Source organism: Platalea leucorodia (assembly GCF_965183815.1).
Source record: "Platalea leucorodia genome assembly, chromosome: 10".
NCBI classification, from domain to species: Eukaryota; Metazoa; Chordata; class Aves; order Pelecaniformes; family Threskiornithidae; genus Platalea; species Platalea leucorodia.
In genome coordinates this window covers 11,855,838-11,875,878 of record NC_138832.1, presented here as the reverse complement: position 1 = coordinate 11,875,878, position 20,041 = coordinate 11,855,838, and positions in this window count along the sequence as shown.

The window sequence follows — 20,041 nt, the reverse complement described above, 5'->3', positions numbered from 1 at the left end:
AGGGGGGGGTGATTTTTAGTCTTATAGTCAGGACAGTGCATAGAAAGGACAGGTATGTTGTCCACTGTTTCCCTGGTGTCCTTGGTTAGTTCACATCAAAGAATCCAAAATCAACTACTACTGGCATTTCAAAAGACATCCTGTTTATATTTAAACTTTTACTAGACGAGCAACATCTATCGAGCTACGCTCTGACAATCCACCTGTCTCTCCGTTAAGTAGAAGAGGGGAGGCTGAGTGTCTGAGCCCAGCTGCTGGCGGGCTACAGCTTGCCCACACGTGTACATTCAGCCTCACTAGTGGCCGTCCTGGGGATAAAGGCCCTCCCGGTGACACTGAGAGCTGCTAAACGAACAGAGGACCATGCTCTGTCCATGTGCCCAGGGGGCTGCGGTCAAACGGGGCGTGGGCGTCTCCACGGTGACCGCCAGGCCTTTGTGACCAGGGGCGGCATCGTGCCCAGAGGCCATTGTGACGGGGGGGTCCGCACGGCCGCCGTGGAGGCTCTTATGGGGCCAGGGCCCTAGGGTGCCCACTCCCAGGAGAGCGGCCCCGCCAGGAGGCAGCAGCTGCGCTGGGTGCCCGTGGCAGGCGTCCAACAGACGAGCCCGGAGATGCCCGAGAAGCACGAGGCGAACGCTCGCTCCCAGCCCCACAAGGGGCTGCGGCGCCTGCAGGAGGACCGCCAAGTGAGGGATGGGGCTGGCGGGAGAGGCGGGGGGCGGCGGGACACGGGGACAGCCGGGAGCGAGACAGCCACCCTGAGCGTCGCCGGCCCAGGCACAGGCATGCCGCGCCCCAGGGGTTTCTCTGGGGCAGGGCAGGGCAGGCTCCGGGACGGCCGCGGCCCACGCGGCCCCGCAGCAATGCCCCAGAGGCAGAGAGCAGCGCAGAGCCGAGTTCAGCCTGGCTGGAGTAGCCAGGAGCTGCCTTGAAGCCGAGGCCGGGCTTGCCGGTGCTGCGGGGGCCGCTGTGCCGACACAGCCGCCTCCATCCCGCCCCTCCTCCTTCTCCCCACAGGTGCGCTGCAGGCAGCCGCAGGCAGCGCCGCAGCGCAGCCGCACCACAGCCTCGGCCCTCCATGGGGACCGGCTGCCACCACTGCCCTGCCCAGCGAGCTCACAGAGCACTTGCAGCCGTCGCACACAGGTAGGGACCTTGAGGGAGACAGGCTCGACCGCCTCCCCGGCGCTGGCAGGTGCCGATGCAAAAGCGGGAGGTGGCGGAGGGGACAGGTGCGACCAGCCCCCCCAGCAAGCTGAGACCCCGCCCCCGTGCCGGGCCCGGCAGGCTGCCCGGGCATGCTGGGGGTGCTCCCGAGACCCGGTGGGGGGGGGCCACGCAGGGACCAGCCCTCTCCCCAGCTGGCCCTGGCAGCAGGGCAGCAGCCGCCCTTCTCGCATCTTCTCTTGCAGACGGAGAGGCTGGAGGGCTGGGAGGCACTGCCCCGCAGCAGGGTCACACGGGGAGAAAGACTGACCACGCCAGCCTTGCCGCCTCTCCCAAGGCTTGAAGCGATGCAGGCAGCCGCACCCCGCTACGCACTTGCAGCTCCAGCGGCAGGATCTGCAAATGTCACCAAGCTGCCCGCTCTGCCAGCAGCAGCAACCTCCGCATCTGCTCTGAGAGGCAGAGCACACGGCGTGGGCCCTGCGGCCAGCGGCCAGCGAGAGCTTGTCCCACCTGCTCGGGGCATCCTGGGTCACCAGGGCGTGGCAGCGAGAGCTGAGAGATGGGGGCCTGCCCCGCACGGCTGCACAACCCGCGACGCGGCTCTGGAGTCCACAGTCCAGCCATTGGTGTCAGAGGTCCTGAGTCGCGTGGTAGCCGCAAGCTGGGGAGCCGGCCAGCAGCCGGCGGCACAGGGCCGCCTTGCGCACACCGCTGGTCTGGCGACACCTCCCAGAACAGCCCAGGTGCAGGCCGCCAGGGGTGGCAAGGCCGCAGCGGCTCAGCCAAGACCTCGTGCCCATGCTCCGGGGGGCACCAGGGCTGCTGGCGAGGCCCGTGCGCCAGTTTCCCCGGGGAGCTGCACTGGCAAAGGGCACTGGGCACAGCCGGTGGCAAGGCAGGGCCATCGTCTGCCACCCGTGCGACTTGTCCACGGCAAGCCGCTGCGCGCACAGCCTGTGGATACCCCGAAGCATCTTGTGGTCGTGCAAATCAAGATGGCGCATCTGGAGGAGCTGGAGGAAGAGGACGACAACAAAACCTCTGAAGACCTGCCAGGACAGAGGCAGCTGGAGGAAGAGGTCTCCATCCATACCCTCTGGGGCAGCCCCAGTCTGCTGAGACTCAGCCAGGAGCCACACGCAGGCCCCCAGAAGGTGCCCGGCTCACCCGGCAGCGTGGCCAGAGATGCCGCAGGAGAGGCAGATGACCACCCTCAGCGCGCGTCTCCTGCCCCGTCAGCAGACTCAGACGTAGAGCCAGCAGCTTGGTGCCTGGCCAGAGCTCCTGGGGAGCAGGGGCACGGCGAGCCTCCCCGCGCATCAGCAGCTGACGATGTACAGCCGTTGGCTCCTCCCTTGCCTGCGGCCATGCTCCAGGCAGCAGACGATAGTGCCGATGCCGTGGGCACTGCTCAGGCCATCCTGGGCAACCGGGACTTGGCAGCGGGGGCTGAGGGCCAGGGGTCTGCCCCTGTTGGCCCCGTAACCAGTGACACTGCTCTGCAGGACCTGGAGGAAGCGTGGGAAGAGGTCCCTGACAGAGACGCAGCAGCAGAGGCAGCAAGCGCCATAAAGAGCGCATCTCTTGCCCCATCAGACGACGCAGACACACAGGCAGCAGCTTCTCCCCAGGCCGCAAGTCTCGGGCGCGACGGCCACAGAGCACCTCTCCCCGCCCAGCCCCTCGCCTACAGCTCTCCTTCCCCCGCAGGCTTCGTCGCGCGCCCGCACGCCCCGGCTCGCTGGCGATGTCCCTCCGTCCTCAGGACAGCTTGTCGGGCTCTGCGCAGGGCTTTCCGCTGAGCTGCCTCACGGGACCGTGAGAGCAGCGGCGCCCGGCTGCCAGCACCTTGCCAATGGGCTTGCCTGGCCATGCCCTGCACCTGACCAGCGCAGCCTGGCCTGTCTCCCTATTAAAGTCCTTCCTGGCTCTGTCCTAGGTGAGGGCTCTCTGTCCTGTGTGCACGCGTGTGCGCGGGGGGGTGAGTGCAGCAGCTGGGGTCCGACCACGGCGCCGAGGGTCCCCGTGTCCCTGGGGCAGCGACTGGAGCGAGTGCGGGTGTGGGAGTGAGTGTGATGGCCAGCGAAGATCAAGCCGCAGAGGCGGTGCGCAGGTGACGTGGCCTGGGAGCAAGGGGGTGAGTGGGTGTCCGACGGCCAGCCCTGCGTGTGAGAGACCCTGGCTGTCTCTGGTGGTGAGAGCACGGAGGGTCAGCTACGGGACCGGGGGCAGTCCCGGCCGGCTCGGGGGCCGTGGGACGGTCTGTACCAGCAAGCAGACAAGGGCTGTGGCCTTGGCGGCTCCTACCTGCAGGGGCCAGCAAGTGGGGAGACTGATTTATTTCAGGTTTGCGCAAGCCTGGGCGCTCGGTGGTTTCCCACAACTCAAGCACACGAGATTTCTGCCAACAGCCCTTTTTTTTATACAGTACAAACATAACAGACGTAATCCGTTACATAGCCTTTTTTGCTGCCTGATTGGCATATGTTAATATGCATTCCTAACTTGGTAAGAAGATAAATACATCTTTACAGAGCATGCTCAGAGAGTAGGGGTCCCCTTAATCAGAGGAGGGTCCCACAGTAGCCGGGGTCGGGGGGGGTGATTTTTAGTCTTATAGTCAGGACAGTGCATAGAAAGGACAGGTATGTTGTCCACTGTTTCCCTGGTGTCCTTGGTTAGTTCACATCAAAGAATCCAAAATCAACTACTACTGGCATTTCAAAAGACATCCTGTTTATATTTAAACTTTTACTAGACGAGCAACATCTATCGAGCTATGCTCTGACAATCCACCTGTCTCTCCGTTAAGTAGAAGAGGGGAGGCTGAGTGTCTGAGCCCAGCTGCTGGCGGGCTACAGCTTGCCCACACGTGTACATTCAGCCTCACTAGTGGCCGTCCTGGGGATAAAGGCCCTCCCGGTGACACTGAGAGCTGCTAAACGAACAGAGGACCATGCTCTGTCCATGTGCCCAGGGGGCTGCGGTCAAACGGGGCGTGGGCGTCTCCACGGTGACCGCCAGGCCTTTGTGACCAGGGGCGGCATCGTGCCCAGAGGCCATTGTGACGGGGGGGTCCGCACGGCCGCCGTGGAGGCTCTTATGGGGCCAGGGCCCTAGGGTGCCCACTCCCAGGAGAGCGGCCCCGCCAGGAGGCAGCAGCTGCGCTGGGCGCCCGTGGCAGGCGTCCAACAGACGAGCCCGGAGATGCCCGAGAAGCACGAGGCGAACGCTCGCTCCCAGCCCCACAAGGGGCTGCGGCGCCTGCAGGAGGACCGCCAAGTGAGGGATGGGGCTGGCGGGAGAGGCGGGGGGCGGCGGGACACAGGGACAGCCGGGAGCGAGACAGCCAGCCCTGAGCGTCGCCGGCCCAGGCACAGCCATGCCGCGCCCCAGGGGTTTCTCTGGGGCAGGGCAGGCTCCGGGACGGCCGCGGCCCACGCGGCCCCGCAGCAATGCCCCAGAGGCAGAGAGCAGCGCAGAGCCGAGTTCAGCCTGGCTGGAGTAGCCAGGAGCTGCCTTGAAGCCGAGGCCGGGCTTGCCGGTGCTGCGGGGGCCGCTGTGCCGACACAGCCGCCTCCATCCCGCCCCTCCTCCTTCTCCCCACAGGTGCGCTGCAGGCAGCCGCAGGCAGCGCCGCAGCGCAGCCGCACCACAGCCTCGGCCCTCCATGGGGACCGGCTGCCACCACTCCCCTGCCCAGCGAGCTCACAGAGCACTTGCAGCCGTCGCACACAGGTAGGGACCTTGAGGGAGACAGGCTCGACCGCCTCCCCGGCGCTGGCAGGTGCCGATGCAAAAGCGGGAGGTGGCGGAGGGGACAGGTGCGACCAGCCCCCCCAGCAAGCTGAGACCCCGCCCCCGTGCCGGGCCCGGCAGGCTGCCCGGGCATGCTGGGGGTGCTCCCGAGACCCGGTGAGGGGGGGCCACGCAGGGACCAGCCCTCTCCCCAGCTGGCCCTGGCAGCAGGGCAGCAGCCGCCCTTCTCGCATCTTCTCTTGCAGACGGACAGGCTGGAGGGCTGGGAGGCACTGCCCCACAGCAGGGTCACACGGGGAGAAAGAGTGACCACGCCAGCCTTGCCGCCTCTCCCAAGGCTTGAAGCGATGCAGGCAGCCGCACCCCGCTACGCACTTGCAGCTCCAGCGGCAGGATCTGCAAATGTCACCAAGCTGCCCGCTCTGCCAGCAGCAGCAACCTCCGCATCTGCTCTGAGAGGCAGAGCACACAGCGTGGGCCCTGCGGCCAGCGGCCAGCGAGAGCTTGTCCCACCTGCTCGGGGCATCCTGGGTCACCAGGGCGTGGCAGCGAGAGCTGAGAGATGGGGGCCTGCCCCGCACGGCTGCACAACCCGCGACGCGGCTCTGGAGTCCACAGTCCAGCCATTGGTGTCAGAGGTCCTGAGTCGCGTGGTAGCCGCAAGCTGGGGAGCCGGCCAGCAGCCGGCGGCACAGGGCCGCCTTGCGCACACCGCTGGTCTGGCGACACCTCCCAGAACAGCCCAGGTGCAGGCCGCCAGGGGTGGCAAGGCCGCAGCGGCTCAGCCAAGACCTCGTGCCCATGCTCCGGGGGGCACCAGGGCTGCTGGCGAGGCCCGCGCGCCAGTTTCCCCGGGGAGCTGCACTGGCAAAGGGCACTGGGCACAGCCGGTGGCAAGGCAGGGCCATCGTCTGCCACCCGTGCGACTTGTCCACGGCAAGCCGCTGCGCGCACAGCCTGTGGATACCCCGAAGCATCTTGTGGTCGTGCAAATCAAGATGGCGCATCTGGAGGAGCTGGAGGAAGAGGACGACAACAAAACCTCTGAAGACCTGCCAGGACAGAGGCAGCTGGAGGAAGAGGTCTCCATCCATACCCTCTGGGGCAGCCCCAGTCTGCTGAGACTCAGCCAGGAGCCACACGCAGGCCCCCAGAAGGTGCCCGGCTCACCCGGCAGCGTGGCCAGAGATGCCGCAGGAGAGGCAGATGACCACCCTCAGCGCGCGTCTCCTGCCCCGTCAGCAGACTCAGACGTAGAGCCAGCAGCTTGTTGCCTGGCCAGAGCCCCTGGGGAGCAGGGGCACGGCGAGCCTCCCCGCGCATCAGCAGCTGACGATGTACAGCCGTTGGCTCCTCCCTTGCCTGCGGCCATGCTCCAGGCAGCAGACGATAGTGCCGATGCCGTGGGCACTGCTCAGGCCATCCTGGGCAACCGGGACTTGGCAGCGGGGGCTGAGGGCCAGGGGCCTGCCCCTGTTGGCCCCGTAACCAGTGACACTGCTCTGCAGGACCTGGAGGAAGCGTGGGAAGAGGTCCCTGACAGAGACGCAGCAGCAGAGGCAGCAAGCGCCATAAAGAGCGCATCTCTTGCCCCATCAGACGACGCAGACACACAGGCAGCAGCTTCTCCCCAGGCCGCATGTCTCGGGCGCGACGGCCACAGAGCACCTCTCCCCGCCCAGCCCCTCGCCTACAGCTCTCCTTCCCCCGCAGGCTTCGTCGCGCGCCCGCACGCCCCGGCTCGCTGGCGATGTCCCTCCGTCCTCAGGACAGCTTGTCGGGCTCTGCGCAGGGCTTTCCGCTGAGCTGCCTCACGGGACCGTGAGAGCAGCGGCGCCCGGCTGCCAGCACCTTGCCAATGGGCTTGCCTGGCCATGCCCTGCACCTGACCAGCGCAGCCTGGCCTGTCTCCCTATTAAAGTCCTTCCTGGCTCTGTCCTAGGTGAGGGCTCTCTGTCCTGTGTGCACGCGTGTGCGCGGGGGGGTGAGTGCAGCAGCTGGGGTCAGACCACGGCGCCGAGGGTCCCCGTGTCCCTGGGGCAGCGACTGGAGCGAGTGCGGGTGTGGGAGTGAGTGTGATGGCCAGCGAAGATCAAGCCGCAGAGGCGGTGAGCAGGTGACGTGGCCTGGGAGCAAGGGGGTGAGTGGGTGTCCGACGGCCAGCCCTGCGTGTGAGAGACCCTGGCTGTCTCTGGTGGTGAGAGCACGGAGGGTCAGCTACGGGACCGGGGGCAGTCCCGGCTGGCTCGGGGGCCGTGGGACGGTCTGTACCAGCAAGCAGACAAGGGCTGTGGCCTTGGCGGCTCCTACCTGCAGGGGCCAGCAAGTGGGGAGACTGATTTATTTCAGGTTTGCGCAAGCCTGGGCGCTCGGTGGTTTCCCACAACTCAAGCACACGAGATTTCTGCCAACAGCCCTTTTTTTTATACAGTACAAACATAACAGACGTAATCCGTTACATAGCCTTTTTTGCTGCCTGATTGGCATATGTTAATATGCATTCCTAACTTGGTAAGAAGATAAATACATCTTTACAGAGCATGCTCAGAGAGTAGGGGTCCCCTTAATCAGAGGAGGGTCCCACAGTAGCCGGGGGAGGGGGGGGTGATTTTTAGTCTTATAGTCAGGACAGTGCATAGAAAGGACAGGTATGTTGTCCACTGTTTCCCTGGTGTCCTTGGTTAGTTCACATCAAAGAATCCAAAATCAACTACTACTGGCATTTCAAAAGACATCCTGTTTATATTTAAACTTTTACTAGACGAGCAACATCTATCGAGCTACGCTCTGACAATCCACCTGTCTCTCCGTTAAGTAGAAGAGGGGAGGCTGAGTGTCTGAGCCCAGCTGCTGGCGGGCTACAGCTTGCCCACACGTGTACATTCAGCCTCACTAGTGGCCGTCCTGGGGATAAAGGCCCTCCCGGTGACACTGAGAGCTGCTAAACGAACAGAGGACCATGCTCTGTCCATGTGCCCAGGGGGCTGCGGTCAAACGGGGCGTGGGCGTCTCCACGGTGACCGCCAGGCCTTTGTGACCAGGGGCGGCATCGTGCCCAGAGGCCATTGTGACGGGGGGGTCCGCACGGCAGCCGTGGAGGCTCTTATGGGGCCAGGGCCCTAGGGTGCCCACTCCCAGGAGAGCGGCCCCGCCAGGAGGCAGCAGCTGCGCTGGGTGCCCGTGGCAGGCGTCCAACAGACGAGCCCGGAGATGCCCGAGAAGCACGAGGCGAACGCTCGCTCCCAGCCCGACAAGGGGCTGCGGCGCCTGCAGGAGGACCGCCAAGTGAGGGATGGGGCTGGCGGGAGAGGCGGGGGGCGGCGGGACACGGGGACAGCCGGGAGCGAGACAGCCAGCCCTGAGCGTCGCCGGCCCAGGCACAGCCATGCCGCGCCCCAGGGGTTTCTCTGGGGCAGGGCAGGCTCCGGGACGGCCGCGGCCCACGCGGCCCCGCAGCAATGCCCCAGAGGCAGAGAGCAGCGCAGAGCCGAGTTCAGCCTGGCTGGAGTAGCCAGGAGCTGCCTTGAAGCCGAGGCCGGGCTTGCCGGTGCTGCGGGGGCCGCTGTGCCGACACAGCCGCCTCCATCCCGCCCCTCCTCCTTCTCCCCACAGGTGCGCTGCAGGCAGCCGCAGGCAGCGCCGCAGCGCAGCCGCACCACAGCCTCGGCCCTCCATGGGGACCGGCTGCCACCACTCCCCTGCCCAGCGAGCTCACAGAGCACTTGCAGCCGTCGCACACAGGTAGGGACCTTGAGGGAGACAGGCTCGACCGCCTCCCCGGCGCTGGCAGGTGCCGATGCAAAAGCGGGAGGTGGCGGAGGGGACAGGTGCGACCAGCCCCCCCAGCAAGCTGAGACCCCGCCCCCGTGCCGGGCCCGGCAGGCTGCCCGGGCATGCTGGGGGTGCTCCCGAGACCCGGTGGGGGGGGGCCACGCAGGGACCAGCCCTCTCCCCAGCTGGCCCTGGCAGCAGGGCAGCAGCCGCCCTTCTCGCATCTTCTCTTGCAGACGGACAGGCTGGAGGGCTGGGAGGCACTGCCCCGCAGCAGGGTCACACGGGGAGAAAGACTGACCACGCCAGCCTTGCCGCCTCTCCCAAGGCTTGAAGCGATGCAGGCAGCCGCACCCCGCTACGCACTTGCAGCTCCAGCGGCAGGATCTGCAAATGTCACCAAGCTGCCCGCTCTGCCAGCAGCAGCAACCTCCGCATCTGCTCTGAGAGGCAGAGCACACGGCGTGGGCCCTGCGGCCAGCGGCCAGCGAGAGCTTGTCCCACCTGCTCGGGGCATCCTGGGTCACCAGGGCGTGGCAGCGAGAGCTGAGAGATGGGGGCCTGCCCCGCACGGCTGCACAACCCGCGACGCGGCTCTGGAGTCCACAGTCCAGCCATTGGTGTCAGAGGTCCTGAGTCGCGTGGTAGCCGCAAGCTGGGGAGCCGGCCAGCAGCCGGCGGCACAGGGCCGCCTTGCGCACACCGCTGGTCTGGCGACACCTCCCAGAACAGCCCAGGTGCAGGCCGCCAGGGGTGGCAAGGCCGCAGCGGCTCAGCCAAGACCTCGTGCCCATGCTCCGGGGGGCACCAGGGCTGCTGGCGAGGCCCGTGCGCCAGTTTCCCCGGGGAGCTGCACTGGCAAAGGGCACTGGGCACAGCCGGTGGCAAGGCAGGGCCATCGTCTGCCACCCGTGCGACTTGTCCACGGCAAGCCGCTGCGCGCACAGCCTGTGGATACCCCGAAGCATCTTGTGGTCGTGCAAATCAAGATGGCGCATCTGGAGGAGCTGGAGGAAGAGGACGACAACAAAACCTCTGAAGACCTGCCAGGACAGAGGCAGCTGGAGGAAGAGGTCTCCATCCATACCCTCTGGGGCAGCCCCAGTCTGCTGAGACTCAGCCAGGAGCCACACGCAGGCCCCCAGAAGGTGCCCGGCTCACCCGGCAGCGTGGCCAGAGATGCCGCAGGAGAGGCAGATGACCACCCTCAGCGCGCGTCTCCTGCCCCGTCAGCAGACTCAGACGTAGAGCCAGCAGCTTGTTGCCTGGCCAGATCCCCTGGGGAGCAGGGGCACGGCGAGCCTCCCCGCGCATCAGCAGCTGACGATGTACAGCCGTTGGCTCCTCCCTTGCCTGCGGCCATGCTCCAGGCAGCAGACGATAGTGCCGATGCCGTGGGCACTGCTCAGGCCATCCTGGGCAACCGGGACTTGGCAGCGGGGGCTGAGGGCCAGGGGCCTGCCCCTGTTGGCCCCGTAACCAGTGACACTGCTCTGCAGGACCTGGAGGAAGCGTGGGAAGAGGTCCCTGACAGAGACGCAGCAGCAGAGGCAGCAAGTGCCATAAAGAGCGCATCTCTTGCCCCATCAGACGACGCAGACACACAGGCAGCAGCTTCTCCCCAGGCCGCATGTCTCGGGCGCGACGGCCACAGAGCACCTCTCCCCGCCCAGCCCCTCGCCTACAGCTCTCCTTCCCCCGCAGGCTTCGTCGCGCGCCCGCACGCCCCAGCTCGCTGGCGATGTCCCTCCGTCCTCAGGACAGCTTGTCGGGCTCTGCGCAGGGCTTTCCGCTGAGCTGCCTCACGGGACCGTGAGAGCAGCGGCGCCCGGCTGCCAGCACCTTGCCAATGGGCTTGCCTGGCCATGCCCTGCACCTGACCAGCGCAGCCTGGCCTGTCTCCCTATTAAAGTCCTTCCTGGCTCTGTCCTAGGTGAGGGCTCTCTGTCCTGTGTGCACGCGTGTGCGCGGGGGGGTGAGTGCAGCAGCTGGGGTCCGACCACGGCGCCGAGGGTCCCCGTGTCCCTGGGGCAGCGACTGGAGCGAGTGCGGGTGTGGGAGTGAGTGTGATGGCCAGCGAAGATCAAGCCGCAGAGGCGGTGAGCAGGTGACGTGGCCTGGGAGCAAGGGGGTGAGTGGGTGTCCGACGGCCAGCCCTGCGTGTGAGAGACCCTGGCTGTCTCTGGTGGTGAGAGCACGGAGGGTCAGCTACGGGACCGGGGGCAGTCCCGGCCGGCTCGGGGGCCGTGGGACGGTCTGTACCAGCAAGCAGACAAGGGCTGTGGCCTTGGCGGCTCCTACCTGCAGGGGCCAGCAAGTGGGGAGACTGATTTATTTCAGGTTTGCGCAAGCCTGGGCGCTCGGTGGTTTCCCACAACTCAAGCACACGAGATTTCTGCCAACAGCCCTTTTTTTTATACAGTACAAACATAACAGACGTAATCCGTTACATAGCCTTTTTGCTGCCTGATTGGCATATGTTAATATGCATTCCTAACTTGGTAAGAAGATAAATACATCTTTACAGAGCATGCTCAGAGAGTAGGGGTCCCCTTAATCAGAGGAGGGTCCCACAGTAGCCGGGGGGGGGGGGGTGATTTTTAGTCTTATAGTCAGGACAGTGCATAGAAAGGACAGGTATGTTGTCCACTGTTTCCCTGGTGTCCTTGGTTAGTTCACATCAAAGAATCCAAAATCAACTACTACTGGCATTTCAAAAGACATCCTGTTTATATTTAAACTTTTACTAGACGAGCAACATCTATCGAGCTATGCTCTGACAATCCACCTGTCTCTCCGTTAAGTAGAAGAGGGGAGGCTGAGTGTCTGAGCCCAGCTGCTGGCGGGCTACAGCTTGCCCACACGTGTACATTCAGCCTCACTAGTGGCCGTCCTGGGGATAAAGGCCCTCCCGGTGACACTGAGAGCTGCTAAACGAACAGAGGACCATGCTCTGTCCATGTGCCCAGGGGGCTGCGGTCAAACGGGGCGTGGGCGTCTCCACGGTGACCGCCAGGCCTTTGTGACCAGGGGCGGCATCGTGCCCAGAGGCCATTGTGACGGGGGGGTCCGCACGGCCGCCGTGGAGGCTCTTATGGGGCCAGGGCCCTAGGGTGCCCACTCCCAGGAGAGCGGCCCCGCCAGGAGGCAGCAGCTGCGCTGGGTGCCCGTGGCAGGCGTCCAACAGACGAGCCCGGAGATGCCCGAGAAGCACGAGGCGAACGCTCGCTCCCAGCCCCACAAGGGGCTGCGGCGCCTGCAGGAGGACCGCCAAGTGAGGGATGGGGCTGGCGGGAGAGGCGGGGGGCGGCGGGACACGGGGACAGCCGGGAGCGAGACAGCCAGCCCTGAGCGTCGCCGGCCCAGGCACAGCCATGCCGCGCCCCAGGGGTTTCTCTGGGGCAGGGCAGGCTCCGGGACGGCCGCGGCCCACGCGGCCCCGCAGCAATGCCCCAGAGGCAGAGAGCAGCGCAGAGCCGAGTTCAGCCTGGCTGGAGTAGCCAGGAGCTGCCTTGAAGCCGAGGCCGGGCTTGCCGGTGCTGCGGGGGCCGCTGTGCCGACACAGCCGCCTCCATCCCGCCCCTCCTCCTTCTCCCCACAGGTGCGCTGCAGGCAGCCGCAGGCAGCGCCGCAGCGCAGCCGCACCACAGCCTCGGCCCTCCATGGGGACCGGCTGCCACCACTCCCCTGCCCAGCGAGCTCACAGAGCACTTGCAGCCGTCGCACACAGGTAGGGACCTTGAGGGAGACAGGCTCGACCGCCTCCCCGGCGCTGGCAGGTGCCGATGCAAAAGCGGGAGGTGGCGGAGGGGACAGGTGCGACCAGCCCCCCCAGCAAGCTGAGACCCCGCCCCCGTGCCGGGCCCGGCAGGCTGCCCGGGCATGCTGGGGGTGCTCCCGAGACCCGGTGAGGGGGGGCCACGCAGGGACCAGCCCTCTCCCCAGCTGGCCCTGGCAGCAGGGCAGCAGCCGCCCTTCTCGCATCTTCTCTTGCAGACGGACAGGCTGGAGGGCTGGGAGGCACTGCCCCGCAGCAGGGTCACACGGGGAGAAAGAGTGACCACGCCAGCCTTGCCGCCTCTCCCAAGGCTTGAAGCGATGCAGGCAGCCGCACCCCGCTACGCACTTGCAGCTCCAGCGGCAGGATCTGCAAATGTCACCAAGCTGCCCGCTCTGCCAGCAGCAGCAACCTCCGCATCTGCTCTGAGAGGCAGAGCACACAGCGTGGGCCCTGCGGCCAGCGGCCAGCGAGAGCTTGTCCCACCTGCTCGGGGCATCCTGGGTCACCAGGGCGTGGCAGCGAGAGCTGAGAGATGGGGGCCTGCCCCGCACGGCTGCACAACCCGCGACGCGGCTCTGGAGTCCACAGTCCAGCCATTGGTGTCAGAGGTCCTGAGTCGCGTGGTAGCCGCAAGCTGGGGAGCCGGCCAGCAGCCGGCGGCACAGGGCCGCCTTGCGCACACCGCTGGTCTGGCGACACCTCCCAGAACAGCCCAGGTGCAGGCCGCCAGGGGTGGCAAGGCCGCAGCGGCTCAGCCAAGACCTCGTGCCCATGCTCCGGGGGGCACCAGGGCTGCTGGCGAGGCCCGCGCGCCAGTTTCCCCGGGGAGCTGCACTGGCAAAGGGCACTGGGCACAGCCGGTGGCAAGGCAGGGCCATCGTCTGCCACCCGTGCGACTTGTCCACGGCAAGCCGCTGCGCGCACAGCCTGTGGATACCCCGAAGCATCTTGTGGTCGTGCAAATCAAGATGGCGCATCTGGAGGAGCTGGAGGAAGAGGACGACAACAAAACCTCTGAAGACCTGCCAGGACAGAGGCAGCTGGAGGAAGAGGTCTCCATCCATACCCTCTGGGGCAGCCCCAGTCTGCTGAGACTCAGCCAGGAGCCACACGCAGGCCCCCAGAAGGTGCCCGGCTCACCCGGCAGCGTGGCCAGAGATGCCGCAGGAGAGGCAGATGACCACCCTCAGCGCGCGTCTCCTGCCCCGTCAGCAGACTCAGACGTAGAGCCAGCAGCTTGTTGCCTGGCCAGAGCCCCTGGGGAGCAGGGGCACGGCGAGCCTCCCCGCGCATCAGCAGCTGACGATGTACAGCCGTTGGCTCCTCCCTTGCCTGCGGCCATGCTCCAGGCAGCAGACGATAGTGCCGATGCCGTGGGCACTGCTCAGGCCATCCTGGGCAACCGGGACTTGGCAGCGGGGGCTGAGGGCCAGGGGCCTGCCCCTGTTGGCCCCGTAACCAGTGACACTGCTCTGCAGGACCTGGAGGAAGCGTGGGAAGAGGTCCCTGACAGAGACGCAGCAGCAGAGGCAGCAAGCGCCATAAAGAGCGCATCTCTTGCCCCATCAGACGACGCAGACACACAGGCAGCAGCTTCTCCCCAGGCCGCATGTCTCGGGCGCGACGGCCACAGAGCACCTCTCCCCGCCCAGCCCCTCGCCTACAGCTCTCCTTCCCCCGCAGGCTTCGTCGCGCGCCCGCACGCCCCGGCTCGCTGGCGATGTCCCTCCGTCCTCAGGACAGCTTGTCGGGCTCTGCGCAGGGCTTTCCGCTGAGCTGCCTCACGGGACCGTGAGAGCAGCGGCGCCCGGCTGCCAGCACCTTGCCAATGGGCTTGCCTGGCCATGCCCTGCACCTGACCAGCGCAGCCTGGCCTGTCTCCCTATTAAAGTCCTTCCTGGCTCTGTCCTAGGTGAGGGCTCTCTGTCCTGTGTGCACGCGTGTGCGCGGGGGGGTGAGTGCAGCAGCTGGGGTCAGACCACGGCGCCGAGGGTCCCCGTGTCCCTGGGGCAGCGACTGGAGCGAGTGCGGGTGTGGGAGTGAGTGTGATGGCCAGCGAAGATCAAGCCGCAGAGGCGGTGAGCAGGTGACGTGGCCTGGGAGCAAGGGGGTGAGTGGGTGTCCGACGGCCAGCCCTGCGTGTGAGAGACCCTGGCTGTCTCTGGTGGTGAGAGCACGGAGGGTCAGCTACGGGACCGGGGGCAGTCCCGGCCGGCTCGGGGGCCGTGGGACGGTCTGTACCAGCAAGCAGACAAGGGCTGTGGCCTTGGCGGCTCCTACCTGCAGGGGCCAGCAAGTGGGGAGACTGATTTATTTCAGGTTTGCGCAAGCCTGGGCGCTCGGTGGTTTCCCACAACTCAAGCACACGAGATTTCTGCCAACAGCCCTTTTTTTTATACAGTACAAACATAACAGACGTAATCCGTTACATAGCCTTTTTGCTGCCTGATTGGCATATGTTAATATGCATTCCTAACTTGGTAAGAAGATAAATACATCTTTACAGAGCATGCTCAGAGAGTAGGGGTCCCCTTAATCAGAGGAGGGTCCCACAGTAGCCGGGGGGGGGGGGGTGATTTTTAGTCTTATAGTCAGGACAGTGCATAGAAAGGACAGGTATGTTGTCCACTGTTTCCCTGGTGTCCTTGGTTAGTTCACATCAAAGAATCCAAAATCAACTACTACTGGCATTTCAAAAGACATCCTGTTTATATTTAAACTTTTACTAGACGAGCAACATCTATCGAGCTATGCTCTGACAATCCACCTGTCTCTCCGTTAAGTAGAAGAGGGGAGGCTGAGTGTCTGAGCCCAGCTGCTGGCGGGCTACAGCTTGCCCACACGTGTACATTCAGCCTCACTAGTGGCCGTCCTGGGGATAAAGGCCCTCCCGGTGACACTGAGAGCTGCTAAACGAACAGAGGACCATGCTCTGTCCATGTGCCCAGGGGGCTGCGGTCAAACGGGGCGTGGGCGTCTCCACGGTGACCGCCAGGCCTTTGTGACCAGGGGCGGCATCGTGCCCAGAGGCCATTGTGACGGGGGGGTCCGCACGGCCGCCGTGGAGGCTCTTATGGGGCCAGGGCCCTAGGGTGCCCACTCCCAGGAGAGCGGCCCCGCCAGGAGGCAGCAGCTGCGCTGGGTGCCCGTGGCAGGCGTCCAACAGACGAGCCCGGAGATGCCCGAGAAGCACGAGGCGAACGCTCGCTCCCAGCCCCACAAGGGGCTGCGGCGCCTGCAGGAGGACCGCCAAGTGAGGGATGGGGCTGGCGGGAGAGGCGGGGGGCGGCGGGACACGGGGACAGCCGGGAGCGAGACAGCCAGCCCTGAGCGTCGCCGGCCCAGGCACAGCCATGCCGCGCCCCAGGGGTTTCTCTGGGGCAGGGCAGGCTCCGGGACGGCCGCGGCCCACGCGGCCCCGCAGCAATGCCCCAGAGGCAGAGAGCAGCGCAGAGCCGAGTTCAGCCTGGCTGGAGTAGCCAGGAGCTGCCTTGAAGCCGAGGCCGGGCTTGCCGGTGCTGCGGGGGCCGCTGTGCCGACACAGCCGCCTCCATCCCGCCCCTCCTCCTTCTCCCCACAGGTGCGCTGCAGGCAGCCGCAGGCAGCGCCGCAGCGCAGCCGCACCACAGCCTCGGCCCTCCATGGGGACCGGCTGCCACCACTCCCCTGCCCAGCGAGCTCACAGAGCACTTGCAGCCGTCGCACACAGGTAGGGACCTTGAGGGAGACAGGCTCGACCGCCTCCCCGGCGCTGGCAGGTGCCGATGCAAAAGCGGGAGGTGGCGGAGGGGACAGGTGCGACCAGCCCCCCCAGCAAGCTGAGACCCCGCCCCCGTGCCGGGCCCGGCAGGCTGCCCGGGCATGCTGGGGGTGCTCCCGAGACCCGGTGGGGGGGGGCCACGCAGGGACCAGCCCTCTCCCCAGCTGGCCCTGGCAGCAGGGCAGCAGCCGCCCTTCTCGCATCTTCTCTTGCAGACGGAGAGGCTGGAGGGCTGGGAGGCACTGCCCCGCAGCAGGGTCACACGGGGAGAAAGACTGACCACGCCAGCCTTGCCGCCTCTCCCAAGGCTTGAAGCGATGCAGGCAGCCGCACCCCGCTACGCACTTGCAGCTCCAGCGGCAGGATCTGCAAATGTCACCAAGCTGCCCGCTCTGCCAGCAGCAGCAACCTCCGCATCTGCTCTGAGAGGCAGAGCACACGGCGTGGGCCCTGCGGCCAGCGGCCAGCGAGAGCTTGTCCCACCTGCTCGGGGCATCCTGGGTCACCAGGGCGTGGCAGCGAGAGCTGAGAGATGGGGGCCTGCCCCGCACGGCTGCACAACCCGCGACGCGGCTCTGGAGTCCACAGTCCAGCCATTGGTGTCAGAGGTCCTGAGTCGCGTGGTAGCCGCAAGCTGGGGAGCCGGCCAGCAGCCGGCGGCACAGGGCCGCCTTGCGCACACCGCTGGTCTGGCGACACCTCCCAGAACAGCCCAGGTGCAGGCCGCCAGGGGTGGCAAGGCCGCAGCGGCTCAGCCAAGACCTCGTGCCCATGCTCCGGGGGGCACCAGGGCTGCTGGCGAGGCCCGTGCGCCAGTTTCCCCGGGGAGCTGCACTGGCAAAGGGCACTGGGCACAGCCGGTGGCAAGGCAGGGCCATCGTCTGCCACCCGTGCGACTTGTCCACGGCAAGCCGCTGCGCGCACAGCCTGTGGATACCCCGAAGCATCTTGTGGTCGTGCAAATCAAGATGGCGCATCTGGAGGAGCTGGAGGAAGAGGACGACAACAAAACCTCTGAAGACCTGCCAGGACAGAGGCAGCTGGAGGAAGAGGTCTCCATCCATACCCTCTGGGGCAGCCCCAGTCTGCTGAGACTCAGCCAGGAGCCACACGCAGGCCCCCAGAAGGTGCCCGGCTCACCCGGCAGCGTGGCCAGAGATGCCGCAGGAGAGGCAGATGACCACCCTCAGCGCGCGTCTCCTGCCCCGTCAGCAGACTCAGACGTAGAGCCAGCAGCTTGTTGCCTGGCCAGATCCCCTGGGGAGCAGGGGCACGGCGAGCCTCCCCGCGCATCAGCAGCTGACGATGTACAGCCGTTGGCTCCTCCCTTGCCTGCGGCCATGCTCCAGGCAGCAGACGATAGTGCCGATGCCGTGGGCACTGCTCAGGCCATCCTGGGCAACCGGGACTTGGCAGCGGGGGCTGAGGGCCAGGGGCCTGCCCCTGTTGGCCCCGTAACCAGTGACACTGCTCTGCAGGACCTGGAGGAAGCGTGGGAAGAGGTCCCTGACAGAGACGCAGCAGCAGAGGCAGCAAGTGCCATAAAGAGCGCATCTCTTGCCCCATCAGACGACGCAGACACACAGGCAGCAGCTTCTCCCCAGGCCGCATGTCTCGGGCGCGACGGCCACAGAGCACCTCTCCCCGCCCAGCCCCTCGCCTACAGCTCTCCTTCCCCCGCAGGCTTCGTCGCGCGCCCGCACGCCCCAGCTCGCTGGCGATGTCCCTCCGTCCTCAGGACAGCTTGTCGGGCTCTGCGCAGGGCTTTCCGCTGAGCTGCCTCACGGGACCGTGAGAGCAGCGGCGCCCGGCTGCCAGCACCTTGCCAATGGGCTTGCCTGGCCATGCCCTGCACCTGACCAGCGCAGCCTGGCCTGTCTCCCTATTAAAGTCCTTCCTGGCTCTGTCCTAGGTGAGGGCTCTCTGTCCTGTGTGCACGCGTGTGCGCGGGGGGGTGAGTGCAGCAGCTGGGGTCCGACCACGGCGCCGAGGGTCCCCGTGTCCCTGGGGCAGCGACTGGAGCGAGTGCGGGTGTGGGAGTGAGTGTGATGGCCAGCGAAGATCAAGCCGCAGAGGCGGTGAGCAGGTGACGTGGCCTGGGAGCAAGGGGGTGAGTGGGTGTCCGACGGCCAGCCCTGCGTGTGAGAGACCCTGGCTGTCTCTGGTGGTGAGAGCACGGAGGGTCAGCTACGGGACCGGGGGCAGTCCCGGCCGGCTCGGGGGCCGTGGGACGGTCTGTACCAGCAAGCAGACAAGGGCTGTGGCCTTGGCGGCTCCTACCTGCAGGGGCCAGCAAGTGGGGAGACTGATTTATTTCAGGTTTGCGCAAGCCTGGGCGCTCGGTGGTTTCCCACAACTCAAGCACACGAGATTTCTGCCAACAGCCCTTTTTTTTATACAGTACAAACATAACAGACGTAATCCGTTACATAGCCTTTTTGCTGCCTGATTGGCATATGTTAATATGCATTCCTAACTTGGTAAGAAGATAAATACATCTTTACAGAGCATGCTCAGAGAGTAGGGGTCCCCTTAATCAGAGGAGGGTCCCACAGTAGCCGGGGGGGGGGGGGTGATTTTTAGTCTTATAGTCAGGACAGTGCATAGAAAGGACAGGTATGTTGTCCACTGTTTCCCTGGTGTCCTTGGTTAGTTCACATCAAAGAATCCAAAATCAACTACTACTGGCATTTCAAAAGACATCCTGTTTATATTTAAACTTTTACTAGACGAGCAACATCTATCGAGCTATGCTCTGACAATCCACCTGTCTCTCCGTTAAGTAGAAGAGGGGAGGCTGAGTGTCTGAGCCCAGCTGCTGGCGGGCTACAGCTTGCCCACACGTGTACATTCAGCCTCACTAGTGGCCGTCCTGGGGATAAAGGCCCTCCCGGTGACACTGAGAGCTGCTAAACGAACAGAGGACCATGCTCTGTCCATGTGCCCAGGGGGCTGCGGTCAAACGGGGCGTGGGCGTCTCCACGGTGACCGCCAGGCCTTTGTGACCAGGGGCGGCATCGTGCCCAGAGGCCATTGTGACGGGGGGGTCCGCACGGCCGCCGTGGAGGCTCTTATGGGGCCAGGGCCCTAGGGTGCCCACTCCCAGGAGAGCGGCCCCGCCAGGAGGCAGCAGCTGCGCTGGGTGCCCGTGGCAGGCGTCCAACAGACGAGCCCGGAGATGCCCGAGAAGCACGAGGCGAACGCTCGCTCCCAGCCCCACAAGGGGCTGCGGCGCCTGCAGGAGGACCGCCAAGTGAGGGATGGGGCTGGCGGGAGAGGCGGGGGGCGGCGGGACACGGGGACAGCCGGGAGCGAGACAGCCAGCCCTGAGCGTCGCCGGCCCAGGCACAGCCATGCCGCGCCCCAGGGGTTTCTCTGGGGCAGGGCAGGCTCCGGGACGGCCGCGGCCCACGCGGCCCCGCAGCAATGCCCCAGAGGCAGAGAGCAGCGCAGAGCCGAGTTCAGCCTGGCTGGAGTAGCCAGGAGCTGCCTTGAAGCCGAGGCCGGGCTTGCCGGTGCTGCGGGGGCCGCTGTGCCGACACAGCCGCCTCCATCCCGCCCCTCCTCCTTCTCCCCACAGGTGCGCTGCAGGCAGCCGCAGGCAGCGCCGCAGCGCAGCCGCACCACAGCCTCGGCCCTCCATGGGGACCGGCTGCCACCACTCCCCTGCCCAGCGAGCTCACAGAGCACTTGCAGCCGTCGCACACAGGTAGGGACCTTGAGGGAGACAGGCTCGACCGCCTCCCCGGCGCTGGCAGGTGCCGATGCAAAAGCGGGAGGTGGCGGAGGGGACAGGT